Source organism: Sapajus apella, unplaced genomic scaffold (assembly GCF_009761245.1).
Source record: "Sapajus apella isolate SASKATOON/1434 unplaced genomic scaffold, GSC_monkey_1.0 scaffold128, whole genome shotgun sequence".
Taxonomy (NCBI): domain Eukaryota; kingdom Metazoa; phylum Chordata; class Mammalia; order Primates; family Cebidae; genus Sapajus; species Sapajus apella.
Genome location: NW_022437068.1, coordinates 1,764,919 through 1,782,556, shown reverse-complemented (window position 1 = coordinate 1,782,556; position 17,638 = coordinate 1,764,919). Strand labels below are relative to the sequence as shown.

The 17,638-nt window shown below is 41.9% G+C and overlaps 1 protein-coding gene and 1 pseudogene across 11 annotated transcripts in view; one reads left to right on the top strand and one right to left on the bottom strand.

The window, feature by feature from the left end:
* Positions 1 to 17,638, top strand: part of RAF1 (Raf-1 proto-oncogene, serine/threonine kinase) — an 88,300-nt gene that overhangs the window by 15,413 nt on the left and 55,249 nt on the right. The window contains exon 2 of one of the 10 annotated variants that reach the window (XM_032262266.1): positions 12,714 to 12,768. The exons of the other annotated variants lie outside the window; for them this stretch is intronic. The gene's annotated coding sequence lies outside the window, so the exon portion shown is untranslated. The remainder of the gene's footprint in view (positions 1 to 12,713; positions 12,769 to 17,638) is intronic. 10 annotated transcript variants of the gene reach the window in all.
* On the bottom strand, positions 2,884 to 3,695 carry LOC116539387 (annotated as a pseudogene). Its single transcript, XR_004264025.1, has one exon. The product of XR_004264025.1 is annotated as a 60S ribosomal protein L7 pseudogene (transcript).

The window sequence follows — 17,638 nt, the reverse complement described above, 5'->3', positions numbered from 1 at the left end:
CCACCATGCCCAGCTAATGTTTTTGTATTTTTAGTAGAGACGGGGTTTCACCGTGTTGACCAGAATGGTCTCGATCTCTTGACCTCGTGATCCACCTGCCTTGGCCTCCCAAAGTGCTGGGATTACAGGCTTGAGCCACCGTGCCCGGCCTGGAGAGGGCTAATTTTTTTAACCACTTGTTGAATATGCAAGATGTTAGTGTTTCCAGTTGATTAAATTTAGCAAGATGAGATAACTGGGTGATTTTCTCCCCCTTTCTTCCCGCTTCATTATGTAGCTTTTTTTTTTTTTTTTTTTTTTTAACTCTACTGTTACTTGGCCATCTAAGTAAACATCCCTAAACCATATTTTATTTGTACATTGTTTATTTTGATACTTGTGCTGATGGTGTACTTTGTATACAAGTCTGTTCATTTTAAAAATTAGCAGTTGCTGAGTAGATGAAAAAACTGATTTGAAGGTGAAAAGAAAAACTTGGGTTACAAAAGAGTCCAGACAAAGTGATTTAAAATAAAAATAATTTCAAAGCTCATTTATGGTGAGAGTTAAAAATAAAGTTGGCTCCAGGTATTGTTCACTGTGGAACTGATTGTTTTTGCAGAATTGTTTTTCAACTAGCTCATTTTTAACTTGTATTTTTAAAGTTAATTACCCTTTTAAAATGCTGGAGTCTGTTTTGTAAACTTGTACAGCCCCTGCTAACTTTTAGAAGAGTAGAGTGGCTTATTTCTTCATATGTGTTTATTCTGGGCAGTCATCTGATGAAGTTACCAGTTTGTGGTCAGAAATTGAGAAAGAGGAGTGAGGAAACTCAAAATATTGACACATACACATCACCTTGCAGTACGTGAGAGTGCCCTTTTGGACTGGTTAGGAAACTAGCATTTGAGCATATTTGTTCAGCAGAAACTTTTTATGTGTGAAAGTGATTTTTTTTCAGTGTTGTGACCATTTGAATTTTATTTATTTATTTATTTATTTTGAGACAGGGTCTTACTCTGTTGCCCAGGTTGGAATGCAGTGGCACAATCATGGCTCACAGCAACCTGGGCCTCCCTGGGCTCAGATGATCCTCCCACTTCAACCTCCTGAGTAGCTGGGACACACATGTGCCTGGCTGATTTTTTGTAGAGATGGGGTTTCGCCATGTTGTCCAGGCTGGTCTCAAACTCCTAGTCTGAAGCAATCTGCTTGCCTCAGCCTCTCAAAGTGCTGAGATTACAGGGGTGAGCTACCATGCCTGCCCTGATTTTTTTTTTTTTTTAAAGAACAAAATGCTTATTCCGTAAAGGATGCTTGATACTTTTTTTTTTCCGTCATAGTCCAGAGGTCTTTTTTTTTGTCCTTTTAGAGACAGGGTCTTGTTCTGTTTGCCCAGGCTAGAGTGCAGTGGTGCAATCATGGCTCACTGCAGCCTCCAGCTCCTGGGCTAAAGCAATCCTCCCACCTCAGCTTTCTCAGCAGCTAGGACTGTAGGTGCATGCCACTACACCCAGCTAATATGTTTTTTAATTTTTTTAATAGAGACGGGGTTTTGCTGTGTGTCCAGGGTGGTCTTGAACTCCTTGGCTCAAGCCATCCTACTTCTTTGGCCTCCCAAAGTGCTGGGATTACAGGCATGAGCTACTATGCCCAGCCAAGGTCTTTTATTTTTACTATTTTTTAATAACTGTTATGATTTCATAGGGAAAAGGTTGCAGCAGCTCAGCCTCCTTCCTTTCCATTGGTTGTTACAAAGTGTGCTTCTCTGAGTGGAACAGGGTGTCACTTCACTTGAACCCCGGTGCCTTTCTCTTTGGTGTTCTTAGTTATTTTATATATTTATTTTAAATAGAGACAGGATTTCACCATGTTGGCCAGGCTGGTCTTGAACGCCTGATCTTAGGTGATCCGCCTGGCTTAGCCTCCCAAAGTGCTAGGATTACAGGTGTGAGCCACCACGCCCAGCTTTTTTTTTTTTTTTTTTGAGTTGGAGTCTTGCTGTGTCGCCCAGGCTGGAGTGCAGTGGCACGATTTCAGCTCACTGCAGCCTCTGCCTCCCGGGTTCAGGTGATTCTCCTGCCTCAGCCTCCTGAGTAGCTGGGACTACAGGCGTGTACCACCACACCCACTAACTTTTTATATTTTTAGTAGAAACGGGGTTTCACCATGTTAGCCCAGGATGGTCGCAGTCTTCTGACCTCATGATTCACCTGCCTCGGCCTCCCAAAGTGCTGGGATTTCAGGTGTGAGCCACCGCAGCGGCCTGGTTTTCTTCTTTTTCTCATCTCGTCTTGGCTCTTAGAGTGCTTAATTTGTTCAATACACACATTAATTCTCTTGGCAAGAATCTTTCCCTTGTTTGTTTAACAACAAACTGGCAGCATAATGGGTAACATCGTAGGCTCTTCTAGTTTTGTCATGGTAATGTTTTGGGACATTCCTTTTTGAGCAGTACTAATTCCTCCAGTGTCTACTGTATGTCATATTTCTTGTGGATTTGCATGCATATGGCCAAATTTTTTTTTGAGACGGAGATTCGCTCTTGTGCAGGCTGAAATGCAGTGGTGCAGTCTTGGCTCACTGCAACCTCTGTCTCCTGGGTTCAAGCGATTCTCCTGCCTTAGCTTCCTGAGTAGCTGGGATTACAGGCGCACGTCACCATGCCTGGCTAAATTTTTTGAGGTTCACCATGTTGGCCAGGCAGGTCTCCCTGACCTCAGATGATCCACCCACTTCGGCCTCCCAAAGTGCTGGGATTACAGGCATGAACCACCACACACCTAGCCCCACTTTTTTTTTTTCTCAATGTCCTAGAGTACATATATCAGTTGCCTCTCCTCTTTTCCTTTGTGTTTGTCGTTTTTTTTTTTTTTTTTTTTTTTTTTTTCCAATTGGGGACAGGTACTGTTTATTAACTGACCAGCTTAGAAAAATAATCATGGGAGACACCTTAGTTCATTCTTCTAATAAGCCTGTTGATCTGATCCTCCCTGTTGCCTGCATCTCCACCTTCTACAAAATGTGTGGTCTTTTTCTTCATTCCGCCCCGTGGAGAAGATAATTTAAAGGGCCACAGGAAGTTATTTGCTTCTTTGAAGCGTTTTCCAACAGTATAGATCTCATGAATCAGATCCTCCATGCAGATGATACCGTATTTTCCAAGAGATCGAGCAATCAGAGCGTTATCTGTCAAAGCAATTCGCTTCTTTTTGATTTTGCCATAACCACGTTTGTAGATTAGTTCATTTACTGACTTCAGATTTGGATACCGCCATGCAATATATGGCTCTACAATCCGCAGCATGTTAATTGAAGCCTTGTTGAGCTTCACAAAGGTTCCATTGAAGATTTGACGAAGGCGAAGAAGCTGCAACACCTTTCGGACCTTTGGGCTCACACCATTGATACCTCTGATCCTGATGACAAACGCCAGTTTGGGTTCTGCGGGTACATAGAAGTTGCCAGCTTTCCTTGCCATCCTCGCCATTCGAATTTCAGTTCTGTACATCTGCCTATATTCCTTGTGATAATGCTTCGCTTTTTCATAGATAAGCTTCCTCCTTGCCTTTCGAAGCATCTTTTGGGCAAACTTCTTTCTCAGGTGCTTAATCTTCAGCTCTGCGAAATTCCTTCGCTTTTTCTTAAGGGTTTCCGGCACAGCAGGAACCTTCTTCTTCTTCTCTTCTACACCCTCCATGGTTCCAGCCGGAAAAAGAGGTGTGTTTGTCATTTTTATGAATTACTGGAAGATGGTGGTTTCAGCTGAAAGGCAAATTTGGGGTAATTTAAAAACTGATAACCCAGCCGTGCATGGCCGGGTTTTGATTGCAGTTGAAGAAAGCAAACTTCATCATTCTCAATTCTCACAAGCGCAGTTGAGTGTGATTCTTTTATGTAAAGATTCATTTTTTTAAAAAATAACTAGGCAGGCGTGGTGGCCCACGCCTGTAATCCCAGCACTTTGGGAGGGTGAGGTGCGGGGATTGCGGTAGGTCAGGAGTTCCAGGCCAGGAAACCCCATCTCTACTAAAAATACAAAAAAATTAGCCGGGCGTGGTGGTGCATGCTTGTAATCCCAGCTACTCTGGGAGGCTGAAGCAGGGGAATTGCTTGAACCAGGGAAGTGGGAGATTGCAGTGAAAAGAGACCATGCCACTGTGCTCCAGCCTGGGCCACAGAGCGAGATTCCATCTGAAATAAAATAAAAAATAAATAAAAATGAAAAAATTGATCATCCAGTCTGTCACATAGACCAAGGGTGGACTGAAGAAAGTAATGAGTTTAAAGGGGGAATGAATTCAGTGAATTCACATTATAACTGCATTAAAATATGATTGTTTAACTGTTTTTGCTCTGCCAATGAGTATTTTTTAACAGCACAGGCAATTTTAGCCATCTTTCCTCACCCTGAATATATGTTCTCGGACAGGTTTTGATTGCAGTTGAAGAAAGTGAACTTTTTCATCATCAATTCTCGAAAGCCTTATAGTTGGACCATCTCACATTTAAGTATGATTCTTTTATGTAAAGGTTCTTTTTTTTTTTATTTTATTTTTTTCTTTTGTTTTCAAGACGGGGTTTTTCACCATGTTGGTCAGGCTGTTCTTGAACTCCCGACCTCAGGTGATCCACCTGCCTTGGCCTCCAAAGTGCTTGGATTACAGGCGTGAGCCACCGCACCCGCCTGAAGATTCATTTTTTAAAGAAATAACAATCAGGCAGGCGTGGTTGCTCAAGCTTGTAACCTCAGCACTTTGGGAGGCCTAGGAGGGCGGATCACCTGAGGAGTTTGAGACTAGCCTGGCCAACATGGTGAAACCCCATCTCTACTAAAACTACAAAAAATTAGCTGTGCTTGGTGGTGTGCACCTTTAGTCCCAGCTACTCCGGAGGCTGAGGCAGGAAAATTGCATGAACCCAGGTGGCGGAGGTTGCAGTGAGCCAAGATCATGCTGCTGCACTCCAGCCTGGGTGACACAGCGAGACTGTGTCAAAACAACAACAAAAAAAACAATGATTTGATAACCTTGTGAGTTTGTGGGTCAAGTGGAGTTCTCCTTTAGTTTGGGCTTCTCCATGTGACTGTTTCAGGCTGGGGCAGCTGAGGCAGCTCATCCCATCACTGCAGATCCCTGGGCAGCTGGAGCAATTTTCTTTGCATCTCATTCTCCTCATACCAGTATGTTAGCACAGGCAAATTCTTATGGCAGTGGCAGAGGTTTGCTGGTGTATTATAAAGGATATTATTGCAAAAGATACAGATGAAGAGACACATAGGGCGAGGTATGGAGGGAGCTTCCATGCCCTCCCTGGGCACACCACCTATACTGAAGCTCTAAGTCTGTTTTAAAAAGTTGTTCCTGCTGGGGGCTGTGGCTCATACCTGTAATCCCAACACTTTGGGAGGCCTAGGCAGGTGGATTACTTGAGGTCAGGAGTTTGAAACCCTCCTGGCCAACATGGTGAAACCCTGTCACTACTAAAGATAAAAAAAATTAGCAGTACGTGGTGCCGCATGCCTGTAATCCCAGCTACTTGGGAGGCTGAGGTAAGAGAATTGCTTGAATCTGGGAGGTGGAGGTTGCAGCAAGCTGAGATCACACCATTGCACTCCAGCCTGGGAGACAAGAGTGAAACTCCCATCAAAAAAAAAAAAAAAAAAAAAAAAGTTGTTCCTAATGATAATAATAGCTTATCTATTTTGATTGGCTACTATGGTTGGGTTCTTTAAAGAGTTTACTTTAAATCATTTAATCATCTGAACAACCTGGTAGTGTAGATATATCACTATTCTTATTTTAAAGAGGAAGAAACCAAACAGAGATAGAGAGAGTAAATACCCTAAATACAGGCCACGTACTTAATGGGAGATTAAGAGGATTTTCTAAGGTAATTTTGGCTCTATGCTATCTTCATGTTAGAAATTTTTTTTTGAGACAGGGTCTCGCTCTGTCAGGGCTGTAGTGTAATGGCGAGATTATAGTTCACTGCAGCCATGACCTCCTGGGCTCAAGCAGTCCTCCCACCTCAGCCTCTTGAGTAGCAGAAACCACAGGCACCTGCCATTATGCCTGGCTGGTTTTTAATTTTTTGTAGAGATAGGGATCTCACTATGTTGCCCAGGCTGGTTTCAAACTCTTAAGCTTAAACCATCCTTCCATCTAGGCCTCCCAAAGTATTGGGATTATAGGCATGAGCCACTTTGCCCAGCCTCGTTTATTTCAACTATTTCTCCTCAATATCCTCAATCTATTTTCTAATGTTTTCATTTATCAGAAGGATACTTATAGTGTTACAGTATTTTAAATGATTAAAATATAAACTGAGGCAGGGTGTGGTGGTTCGTGCTTGTAATTCTAGCACTTTGGGAGGCTGAGGCAGGTGGACCACCTGAGGTCAGGAGCTCTAAACCAGCTTGGCCAACATGGTGAAACCCTATCTCTACTAAAAATACAAAAAAATTAGCCGGGCGTCGTGGTGGACGCCTGTAATCCCAGTTACTCAGGAGGCTGAGGCAGGAGAATCACTTGAACCCCGGAGGCGGAGGTTGCAGTGAGCTGAGATCACGCCTCTGCACTCCAGCCTGGGTGACAGAGCAAGATTCCATCTCAAAATAAATAAGCCCTGGGTGACAGAGCGAGACTCCATCTCAAAACAAATAAAACATAAACTGGCATTCACTTCACATAAAATTCTGTTATATGTAATTAATAGAGCTGCCTTACCTGTATTTTACTTAAAGAACAATCAAATAGGATATTTAATATTCCTCTTAAGCATTAAGCAGCTTTAAGTTATACATAGTATTTGGTATTTTTTCTTTTGTGTTTGATATTAAGTCTTTTTTTTTTTTTTTTTAGATAGAGTCTCATTCTATTGTCCAGGCTGGCATGCAGTGTCGAGATCTCGGCTCACAGCAGTCTCCACGTCCCGGGTTCAAGTGATTCTTCTGCTTCAGCCTCCCAAGTAGCTGGGATTACAGGTGCGTGCCACCACACCCTGCTAATTTTTGTGTTTTTAGTAGAGATGCAGTTTTGCCACGTTGCCCAGGTTGATCTCACACTCCTGGCCTCAAGTAATCCACCCATCTGAGCCTCCCAAAGTGCTGGGATTACAAGTGTGAGCCACTGCACTGGCCTGATACTAAATCTTGTCTTCTCTTTCCTAGAGAAATAAGCTTTTTGAGGAAATGATAAATCCAGGTAGAGATATTTTCCAAAAAGTTGCATTGGTCAATGAGGTGATTTAGGATTGTGTTGATGTCATTTACAAGGTTCCAAATTACAGACTTAATGGGTAAAACACCTAGAATTGTCCCACGTAGGCTCTATGGAGGATCTCTGAGAATCTGGAGACAATTTACAAAGAGTAAATGAATATGATAGTGTATTGGTAATATGGGGAAATAAAGATTTCCCCAAGTAATGTGAGAGTTAAGCATGGTTTTTCACAGGTGACCTGTGGTTTGGAATCTGGGGTTTAATTTTTGGAATACAGTAATATAGTGATTAAGAGCTTTAGGCATTGAACTCAGAAAAATTCAGCCTGGAGGTTTGAGAGCTATTTAGATGAGTTCCTAATTATGGCATTTTATTTAGTTAGTTTATTTATTTAGAGACAGAGACTCACTCTGTTGCTCAGGCTGGAGTGCAGTGGCGCTATCTTGGCTCACTGCAACCCTCGCCTCCAGAGTTTAAGCGATTCTCCTGCCTCCGCCTCCCGAGTAGCTGGGATTACAGGCACATGCCACCATGCCCCACTATTTTTTTGTATTTTTAGTAGAGATGGGTCTCTGGCCGGGCGTGGTGGCTCATGCTTGTAATCCAAGCACTTTGGGGGCCAAGGTGGGCGGATCACCTGAAGTCGGGAGTTCAAGACCAGCCTGACCAACATGGTGAAACCCTGTCTTAAAAAAAAAAAGAGAGAGAGATAGGGTCTCAATATGTTAGCCAGGCTGGTTTCGAACTCTTGACCTCAAGTGATCAGCCTGCCTTGGCCTCCCAAAGTGCTAGGATTATAGGTGTGAGCAACCAAACCCAGCCTTAGTTTATTTTTTGTAGTGAGAAGGTCTTACTATGTTGCCCAGGCTGGTCTTGAACTCCTAGGCTCAAGTCATCCTCATGCCTCAGCCTCTCAAAGTGTTGGGATGACAGGATTGAGCCACTGTATCCAGCCAGGGTTCCTGATTGTTATAATCAATAGAACATCATTTCTTCCCCCTCCCCCCATGGAGATTCTCTCTTTCCACCCAGGCTAGAGTGCAATGGCGTAATCTCGGCTCACAGCAATGTCTGCCTGCCAGGTTCAAGTGATTCTCCTTGCCTCAGCCTCCAGAGTAGCTGAGATTGCAGGCACCTGCTACCACACCTGGCTAATTTTTATATTTTTAGTAGAGATGCAGCTTTACCATGTTGGTCAGGCTGGTCTAGAACTCCTGACCTCAAGTGATCTGCCCACCTTGGCTTCCCAAAGTGCTGTGATTACAGGCATGAGCCACTGTGTCTGGCAATAGAACATCATTTCTAATCAATTTTTGATCTAATCTATTTCAGTCAAATAATCGTTGCTTATTTAACAAATAATTGGCAACATTTACCATCTCCCATGTAAAACTATGTGCTTCTCATGTATTAATCCTCACATACTAAGAAATGTGTCAAGTAGGAGGAGAAAGAAACAAGTAAATCTTAAGCTTCAGATGTCAGTAAGGAAAATGCTGTTTAAAAATACAGGTACCGGGGGTGGGTGGGGAAAAAAATAAAAAATAAAAAATACAGGCACTTTGCCAGGTGTGGTGGCTCACGCCTGTAATCCCAGCACTTCAAGAGGCTGAGATGGGCAGATCACCTGAAGTTGGGAGTTCAAGACCAGCCTAACCAACATAGAGAAACCCTGTCTCTACTAAAAATACAAAATTAGCTGGGCATGTTGGTGCATACCTGTAATCTCTGTTACTTGGGAGGCTGAGGCAGGAAAATTGCTTGAACCCAGGAGGTGGAGGTTGTGGTGAGCCGAGATCGCACCATTGCACTCCAGCCTGGGTAATAAGAGCGAAACTTTATCTGTAAATAAATAAATAGTCACCTGGCCCGGTGCAGTGGCTCACACCTGTAATCACAGCACTTTTGGAGGCTGAGGCAGGTAAATCACTTGAGGTTAGGATTTCGAGACCAGCCTGGCCATCAGATTGCAAAGTAGTTTCCCAAATAGCTTGTTTCTAGTTTTAATTGTAGTATATTTGTTTTTTTTTATCATAGGCCTCAATGGGCTCTGTCCCTTTGACAACATCATGAAACCCTGTCTCTACTAAAAATGCAAAAAATTAGCCAGACATGGTAGTAGGTGCCTGTAATTCCAGCTATTTGGGAGGTGGAGGCAGGAGAATTGCTTGAACCCAGGAGGCAGAGGTTGCAGTGATCCAAGATTCTGCCATTGCACTCTAGCCTGGGCTACAAGAAGGAAACTGTCTCAAAAAAAAAAAAAACAAAAAAAAAACAGGTACCTTAATGTGTTCAGGTTATCATGCCAGATATAGACTTTCTAAGCGCATGCTACCAGTTCCTCCTCTTCCCTCTGCTTTGAAACCAAGGAGAAACTCAGGGCAGCCAGATAATATTACAGCAGGATTTTAACTCTAGGGCAGTGCCTGAGTTATTTTGATGTATACAAATTCCCTTGTATTGCCTAATAATATTCACAATTAATGAGTCATGGTTTGTAGTTGAGCAGTCTAATGATCACCTAGAGAATTTATCTGTTTATTACCAACTTTAGGGAGAATATTTTGGGAATGGAGATTTTAAAAATGACTTAAAACATCAGGTGTGTGGCTCACGCCTGTAATCCAAGCACTTTGGGAGGCCAAGGCGGGTGGATCATTTGAGGTCAGGAATTCGAGACCAGCCTGGCCAACATGATGAAACTCTGTCTCTACTAAAAATACAAAAATTAGCCGGGTGTTGGTGGTGTGTGCCTGTAGTCCCAGCTACTCAGGAGGCTGAGGCAGGAGAATCACTTGAACCCAAAGGCGGAGGTTGCAGTGAGCCAAGATCATGCGTGCCATTTTCCTCCAGCCTGGGTGACAGAGCAAGACTCTGTCTCAGAAAAAAAAAAAAAAAAAGGACTTAAAAGTAATCGGTAATATCTTTATTATATTTCTGCCTGTATTAAATTCTTATCTATTTGCTGTAGATTATAATGTTAACTGCATGAATGAACGATTATATTTTTCCAGCAACTCAGGAGGCTGAGGACGGAGGATTGCTTGAGCCCAGGAGTTTGAGGCTATAGTGAGCCACGATGGAACCACTGCACTTGCAGTCTGGGCGACAAAGGGAGATGCCATCTCTAAAAAACAAAGATTAGATTTTTGATATACCGTCTATTAATATATTATTTAATGAGTAAGAAGAAAGAAAGGAAAAGTTATAAAAACGTTAAGAATATGACTGCTCTAAAGTAATGAATGTAGGCTAAATCCTTTGTTGTTTAGAAGTGAAGTAAAAATCTAAATATGAAGAAAAATTTTAATTGCTTGTGATATATAAGACATGGTATATGCAGTCTTTTCTTTCCTCCACATAGAGGGAGGTCTGATGCATTATTTACAAACAATATTTATTTAAAAGTAATGTAATAAGCCAGGCTCAAGCCTTATACTGCCAGCTTTTTGGGAGGCTGAGCTGAGAGGATGCTTGAGGCCAGGATTTTGAGACTAGAGTGGACAAAATAGTGAGACCTCCCCCATCTCTGCCTCTACAAAAAAAAAGAAATGAATAGATAAATACAGTACGGCACAATACAAGACGGTAATTAGGAACTCTTTTAGATAGCTCTTGAACTTCCAGCCTGTGTTTTTCTGAGTTCAATGCCTAAAGCTCTTAACTACTACATTACTGTATTCCAAAAATTAGGTTGTAGGTTCCAAAGTACAGATTAACTGTGAAAAACAAACAAAAAAAGTTTTAAAGATAGTATAATGGTAACATCATTAAACAATAAAATTTTCAAATCCTAATGTACCGTTTAAATCAGTGTATTATAATGGAAAGAGCCGTAAAGTCCGAGTATCTGAATTTTTTATTTTGCTTCTCTTAAATTGTTTTAAGTTCACTTTTTTTCCCATTAAATTGAACTTCACCTTTTTTCTTCATCTAAAAAAGGGGTAGTATGAATAATACCTGCTTTAGCCTGTTTAATTCTAACAGTTCTGTAAGATAATGGAAAGGAGAGCTGAAGAAACTGAAGTAGTGCTGAAGAAACTGTAAAGTAGTATTAAATTCTAAATTCTCTTGACTAAGTAAACTTTCTGGTCAGGCAGAACCACACAAAAAGCATTGCTGTGTTCTCAGAAATTAGGTTTTAGGTAGATCTAAGAATCTCTTCTTCTTTTTTTTTTTTTTTTTTTAAAAAGATGGGTTTTACCATGATGGCCCGGGTTGTTTTGAACTCCTGGCCTCAGATGATCCACCCACCTCGGCCTCCCAAAGTGCTAGGATTACAGGCGTGAGCCACCGCGCCTGGCCCTAAGAATCTTTTAAAACCTAATAACATCAAAGGTCTGGCTATCTTAGATTTTTTTTTCCGGCCACCTTAATATTTTTAAGTGAAAAATAATATTTGAAGAAAAACACAAAAATGAAGTTTTTCAAAGTATCTGATTACAATGATTGATTTGCCAAGGCATTTTTGAAGAAGACTTTAAGATGCCCATTCCTGAACTATTTACATTGTTTATTGTATGTATGGGTGTTTCCCTACTACTCAGAAAGGGAAATAGGAAGATTTGGCTGCTTGGCCTTGCAAAGCAAAAGGATAGAGCCAAGGGATAGGACAAAACAAAGTCATCCCTTTTTTTTTTTTTTTTTTGTTATAGAGTCTTGCTCTGTCACCAGACGCCAGGCTGGAGTGCAGTGGAGCGATCTCGGCTCACTGCAACCTCCACCTCCCGGGCTCAAGCAATTCTCCTGCCTCAGCCTCCCAAGCAGCTGGAACTACAGACATGTGTCACCACGCCCAGCTAATTTTTATATTTTAGTAGAGATGGGTTTTACTTTGTTGGCCAGGATGGTCTTGATCTCTTGACCTTGTGATCCGCCTACCTTGGCCTCCCAAAGTGCTGGGATTACAGGCGTGAGCCACCATGCCCGGCAACAAAGTCATCCTTAACTTTAAGTTTGTCCAGCTGCTTCTTGACTATCTTTTGGACAGAAGTTTTAGGACTTGTAGTTCTTGTACACTTAACTCCTTAGAAGCTTACTGCATTAGTCATAATTGTGATCATTCTTACTACTGTCCAAAGGAATCTACTCTCATTTTTCGGGAGAGCTGCTGCAGCAGTACAACCCATGAGAAAGCTTAAGTTCTCTAGACGTTGGTAAAATAACATTTCCAGTAAAACATCTATGCCTCAGATTTAGCTTTAATATGACAGATGTACCTTAAAATATTAGAATTCAAATCACTTAAAATGATACCCTAAGTACAGGTAGTAACATTTTAATAATTGTTGTCTTTCCAGATTTGACTTGTCCTGAAGCTACTTCATTGTACTTTGTATGTGTGCTGCTCCCTAATAATCTTGCACCTTGAACATAGTTGTGCTTTCTTATTTTTTTACAGGATATGGTAAACTCAAAAAGAAAAACCAACAGCAAAACCTTTCCAGGGTTTTTGAAAGTTTGCTGTCTAATTTACAGTTTATTAATCTGGCACTATATATTCATTTTTAGAAATGCCTCTGAATGCAACAATTCACTGAAATTATTTCTAGAGGTGGACCACAGGGTAAGAAAGCTGAAATGACTGTGTTGAGTTGAAAAAGCTTTTATCACAACCTTGTATTTTTCTGGATTATGAGCATCAGAATAAATTATACAAGAGTCCTGTATAAGATCACTTCTCGGCAATTTATTAGGAATTGCACAAGGAGGTAAACTGGATTTCTTTTTTTAAATTTTTAAACAAATCACTTCTTGGCAAAGGTAGTATGGTCCCTATATTTACTCTTTTCTTATTTTGGTCCTTAACATGTTTGCATACCTAGGAGTGTTCCTGCCTGCTGTATAATCTGTTTCTTAGACCCATGGGGCTTTGTGTAGATTCAAATAGGAGGATTATGGGAATAGGGCTCAGAACTCTGTAGGCTCTCTGGAAATACAGTACACTTTTTTGCCTTAGCCAGCAGAATGTGAGCTCTCTGCTGACGCCTGGGGGTTGAATGGTAGATATCGTACTTTTATGTGTCATTTGATTTGTTACCTAGGAAAGAAGTGCAATATAATGGGCAGGACTTGTGTCTTGCCTTACCAGTGTTCAGACTTTTTATTTATTTTTTATTTTATTATTATTTTTAAAGATGGGGTTTCACCAGGATGGCCAGGCTGGTCTTGAACTCCTGACCTCAGGTGATCCACCCACCTCAGCCTCCCAAAGTGCTAGGATTATAGGCGTGAGCCACCGCGTCTGGCTAGACTTTTAAAAAGATACTGAATCTTTCTTCTTGAAAGAGTAGGAGATGAAAATGAGTGTCCTCCTGCTTCTGTTCTCTTTCTTCATAGCTTTCCACTTGGATAGCAGAAAACTCTTTGGCTGTATTTGGTGCATTTTGTTTGTGGAATTCCTCAAGAATGCATTCTTTTTTTTTTGTTTTGTTTGTTTTTTGTTTTTTGTTTTTTTTGAGACGGAGTCTCGCTCTTGTTACCCAGGCTGGAGTGCAATGGCGCGATCTCGGCTCACCGCAACCTCCGCCTCCTGGGTTCAGGCAATTCTCCTGCCTCAGCCTCCTGAGTAGCTGGGATTACAGGCACGTGCCACCATGCCCAGCTAATTTTTTTGTATTTTTAGTAGAGACGGGGTTTCACCATGTTGACCAGGATGGTCTCAATCTCTTGACCTCGTGATCCACCCGCCTCGGCCTCCCAAAGTGCTGGGATTACAGGCTTGAGCCACCGTGCCCGGCCAAGAATGCATTCTTGACTTTTTTCTTTTTTTTCTGAGATAGTCTTGCTGTGTCACCCAGGCTGGAGTACAGTGGCGTCATCATGGCCCTCTGCAGCCTCAACTTCCCAGTTAAGCCATCCTCTCAACTCAGCCTCCCACCTCCCTGGCCCCACCCCAATAGCTGGGACTACAGGCCCATGCCATACCCAGCTTGTGTGTGTGTGTGTGTGTGTGTGTGTGTGTGTGTGTATAGATAGTATCTCCCTATGTTGTCCAGGCTGCCTGTAAAACTTGACATTCAACAGTCTCTTGTGGTTTTTTTTGTTTGTTTGTTTTTTTGAGACGGAGTTTTGCTCTTGTTACCCAGGCTGGAGTGCAGTGGCATGGTGTTGGCTCACTGCAGCTTTCACCTCTGGGGTTCAAACAATTTTCCTGCCTCAGCCTCCTGAATAGCTGGATTTACAGGTGTGTGCCACCATGTATGGCTAAGTTTGTATTTTTAGTAGAGGCGGCATTTTACCATGTTGGTCAGGCTGGTCTTCAACTCCTGGCCTCGGCCTCCCAAAGTGTTGGGATTACAGGCGTGAGCCACTGTGACTGGCTGGGAAAAGTATTCTCTCTTTCTCTTTTTTTTTTGGAGACAGAATCTGGCTCTGTTGCCAGGCTGGAGTGCAGTGGCGCAATCTCTGCTCACTGTAATCTCCCGGCCTCTTGGGTTTAGGCGATTCTCTTGCCTCAGCCTCCTGTAGCTGGGACTACAGGTGCACACCACTACGCCTAGCTAACTTTCGTATTTTTGGTAGAGACGGGGTTTCACCGTTTGGCCAGGATTTTCTTGATCTCTTGACCTTGTGATCCACCTGCCTGGACCTCCCAAAGTGCTAGGATTACAGGCATAAGCCACCGTGCCCGGGTGGGAAAAGTATTCTTAAGACTACATTATGGCCTACTGTATTTGGCCCATAGCAAATCCAGAATAGAATCCTTTTCAAACATGTCAGCGTAGCAGTTTTCCCACATTTTAGCATTTATATGTTCTAGAATTACCGGAAACAATGATAGACTTTAAGTTTGTATTTGTTTTTCTTTTCATTTCTATTGAATGGTTGGTCTGTGGTTGACAGTTTATATACTGTTTAAATAAAGAGTATTTTATTTTACTTTTAGAGACAGGATCTTGTTATGTTGTCCAGACTGGTCTCAAACTCCTGGATTCAAGCAGTCCTCCCATCTAGACCTCCCAAAGCGCTGGGATTACAGATGTGAGCCACCGCACCTGGCCCTATGAGAGTATTTTAAATTAACATCCAAGAATCTAAACTACAACTAGTATTACATAGTTAGGCTTAGGAAAGCATTTCTGGGGCTGGGTACAGTGGCTCACATCTGTAATCCAAGCACTTTGGGAAGCCAAAGCAATAGCTCACTTGAGCTCAGGAGTTTGAGACCAACTTGTACAACATGGTGAAACCCTGTCTCTATAAAAAAAATGCAAAAATTAGCTGGACGTGGTGGCATGTGCCTGTAGTCCCAACTCCTTGGAAGGCTGAGGTGGGAGGATCCCTTGAACCTGGGAGGCAGAGGTTGTAATGAGCAGAGATTGTAACATGGTACTCCAGCCTGGGCAACGAAGTGAGACCCTGTTTCAAAAAAAAAAAAAAAAAGCAAGTATTTTTGTTTGTGGACATGTCCTCCAAATATTTGGGAATTGTTATATTTCTTGTAAGTGGAACTATATTTTCTCCGTATCTGAAATCCTTCTGCTCTTGTATATTCTTTTGCATTCTGCATGACCTTATGTATGTTTAAAAACACATTTTTACATTTCTGTAGCAGGAGCCCTGTAGTTTAAAAGTCTTTTATTTCAGCAGTGTATGTTTAGGACCAATTGGGTATGTGAGTAAGTAGAAAATATTTAACCATTTACAGTGACAGAGCAGATGAACAAGAATGTGTTTGGTTTTATTTGTAATATAAAACAACTATGAAGAGAAATGCCGAACAATAGTAGTAAATCAGACTTTGGAAATACCTCTGACAGAGAATTCTGTGATAGCTTTAATTAGGTATTATCAGCTGGTCTGTTTGGGACTTGTTTGATGAACTGTTACATGACTTTCACTGCCAGCCAGCCATTATCCTGGCTGCTCCTTAGGTGACTGCCAGTCAGCAATAACTCCAAGCTGATTCTACAGTTTTTCCACAGCTGTCAGTGTTCTAGTCCTGAGTATAGTCTCTTGGCATAATGTGGTTCATAAACGACTGCACTGATAACTTTTATTAGAACTCACCACTTGCCAGATAGCCCAGATACCATATGTTACTCATTCAGGAAATAGCTCTTAAGAGCCTGCCAAATGGCTAGATACTTACAGGCAACAGTGCTTATAAGGGTGAACTGAACTGAACTTCTTGGAAGCATACTACCTAGTGGTATAGGCAGACAATAATCATTGACTATGCAGATACCTAATATGATTTCAGATGGTGATAAATTATTACAAAAACCGTAAAGCTGAGTAAAGAGAAGAAAGATGGGGAAGGGCAGGATACACTTGAACCAGGATGGTCAGGGGAGGTCCTGTTTGGTTAATGGGCCAGGCTATCATGAAAGATCTTGTAGGTCACAATTAAAGAATTTGAGTGCTAATTTGAGTGTAATAAAGAACAGATAGGGGGTATTTAGTAGAGGAATAATATCTCCAAATTTGTGCTTTTTGTTTCGTTTTGAGATGGCGTCTCACTCTGTCGCACAGGCTGGAGTACAGTGGCACTATGTTAGCTCACTGCAACCTCCGCCTCCCAGATCCAAGTGATTCTCCTGCTCAGGCTTCCGTGTAGCTGGGATTACAGGCGTGTGCCACCATACCTGGCTGATGTATCTGTAGTAGAGACAGGGTTTCACCACGTTGGTCAGGCTGATCTCTAACTCCTGACTTCAGATGATCCACCCACCTTGGCCTCCCAAAGTGCTGGGATTTACTAGGCATTAGCCACTGTACCGACCTGGATTTGTGTTTTAAGAACACACTGACTGTGCTCTGTAGAGGACAGATTGCTTTCAAATGTTAATAGAGGCCAGCGAGTGGCTTATACCTGAAATCCTAGCACTTTGGGAAGCAGGTGGGTCGCCTGAGGTTGGGAGTTCCAGAACAGCCTGGCAGAAACCCACCTCTACTAAAAATGCAAAAATTAGCCAGGTGTGGTGGCGGACACCTGTAGTCCTAGCTACTTGGGAGGCTGAAGAATCACTTGAACCCCTGGTGGTGGAGGTTGCAGTCAGCCAAGATGGTGCCACTTTACTCCAGCCTGGGCAAAAGAACAAAACTGTCTCAGAAAAAAAAAAAAAAAAAAAAAAGTTAATAGGAGCAAGGCTCCTCCCTACAAGATGTACATGTGTGTATATTACAAGATTCTGTATTCAGTTTCTGCAAGTTCTTGAATTCACTGAAGTTCTCAGAAGTTGAAAGATTCAAGTTAACCTCACATACCCTAGTTCCTGGATGATTATCTAGTTCCTAAGTGTACTTGTGAGTATAATACACTTAAAAAAAAAAACTGAGTGATTTCAACTTTTCAGTTTAAGAATTTTTTTAGTAGCAGAGGTACACAGTTTTTGCTGTTTTAGAATGCTTTTTGTACGCCATTCTTTCTTATTCATTCTTCACTGCAATTTAGTGAAGTTTGTACCATTATTACCTTTACCCAAGATGCA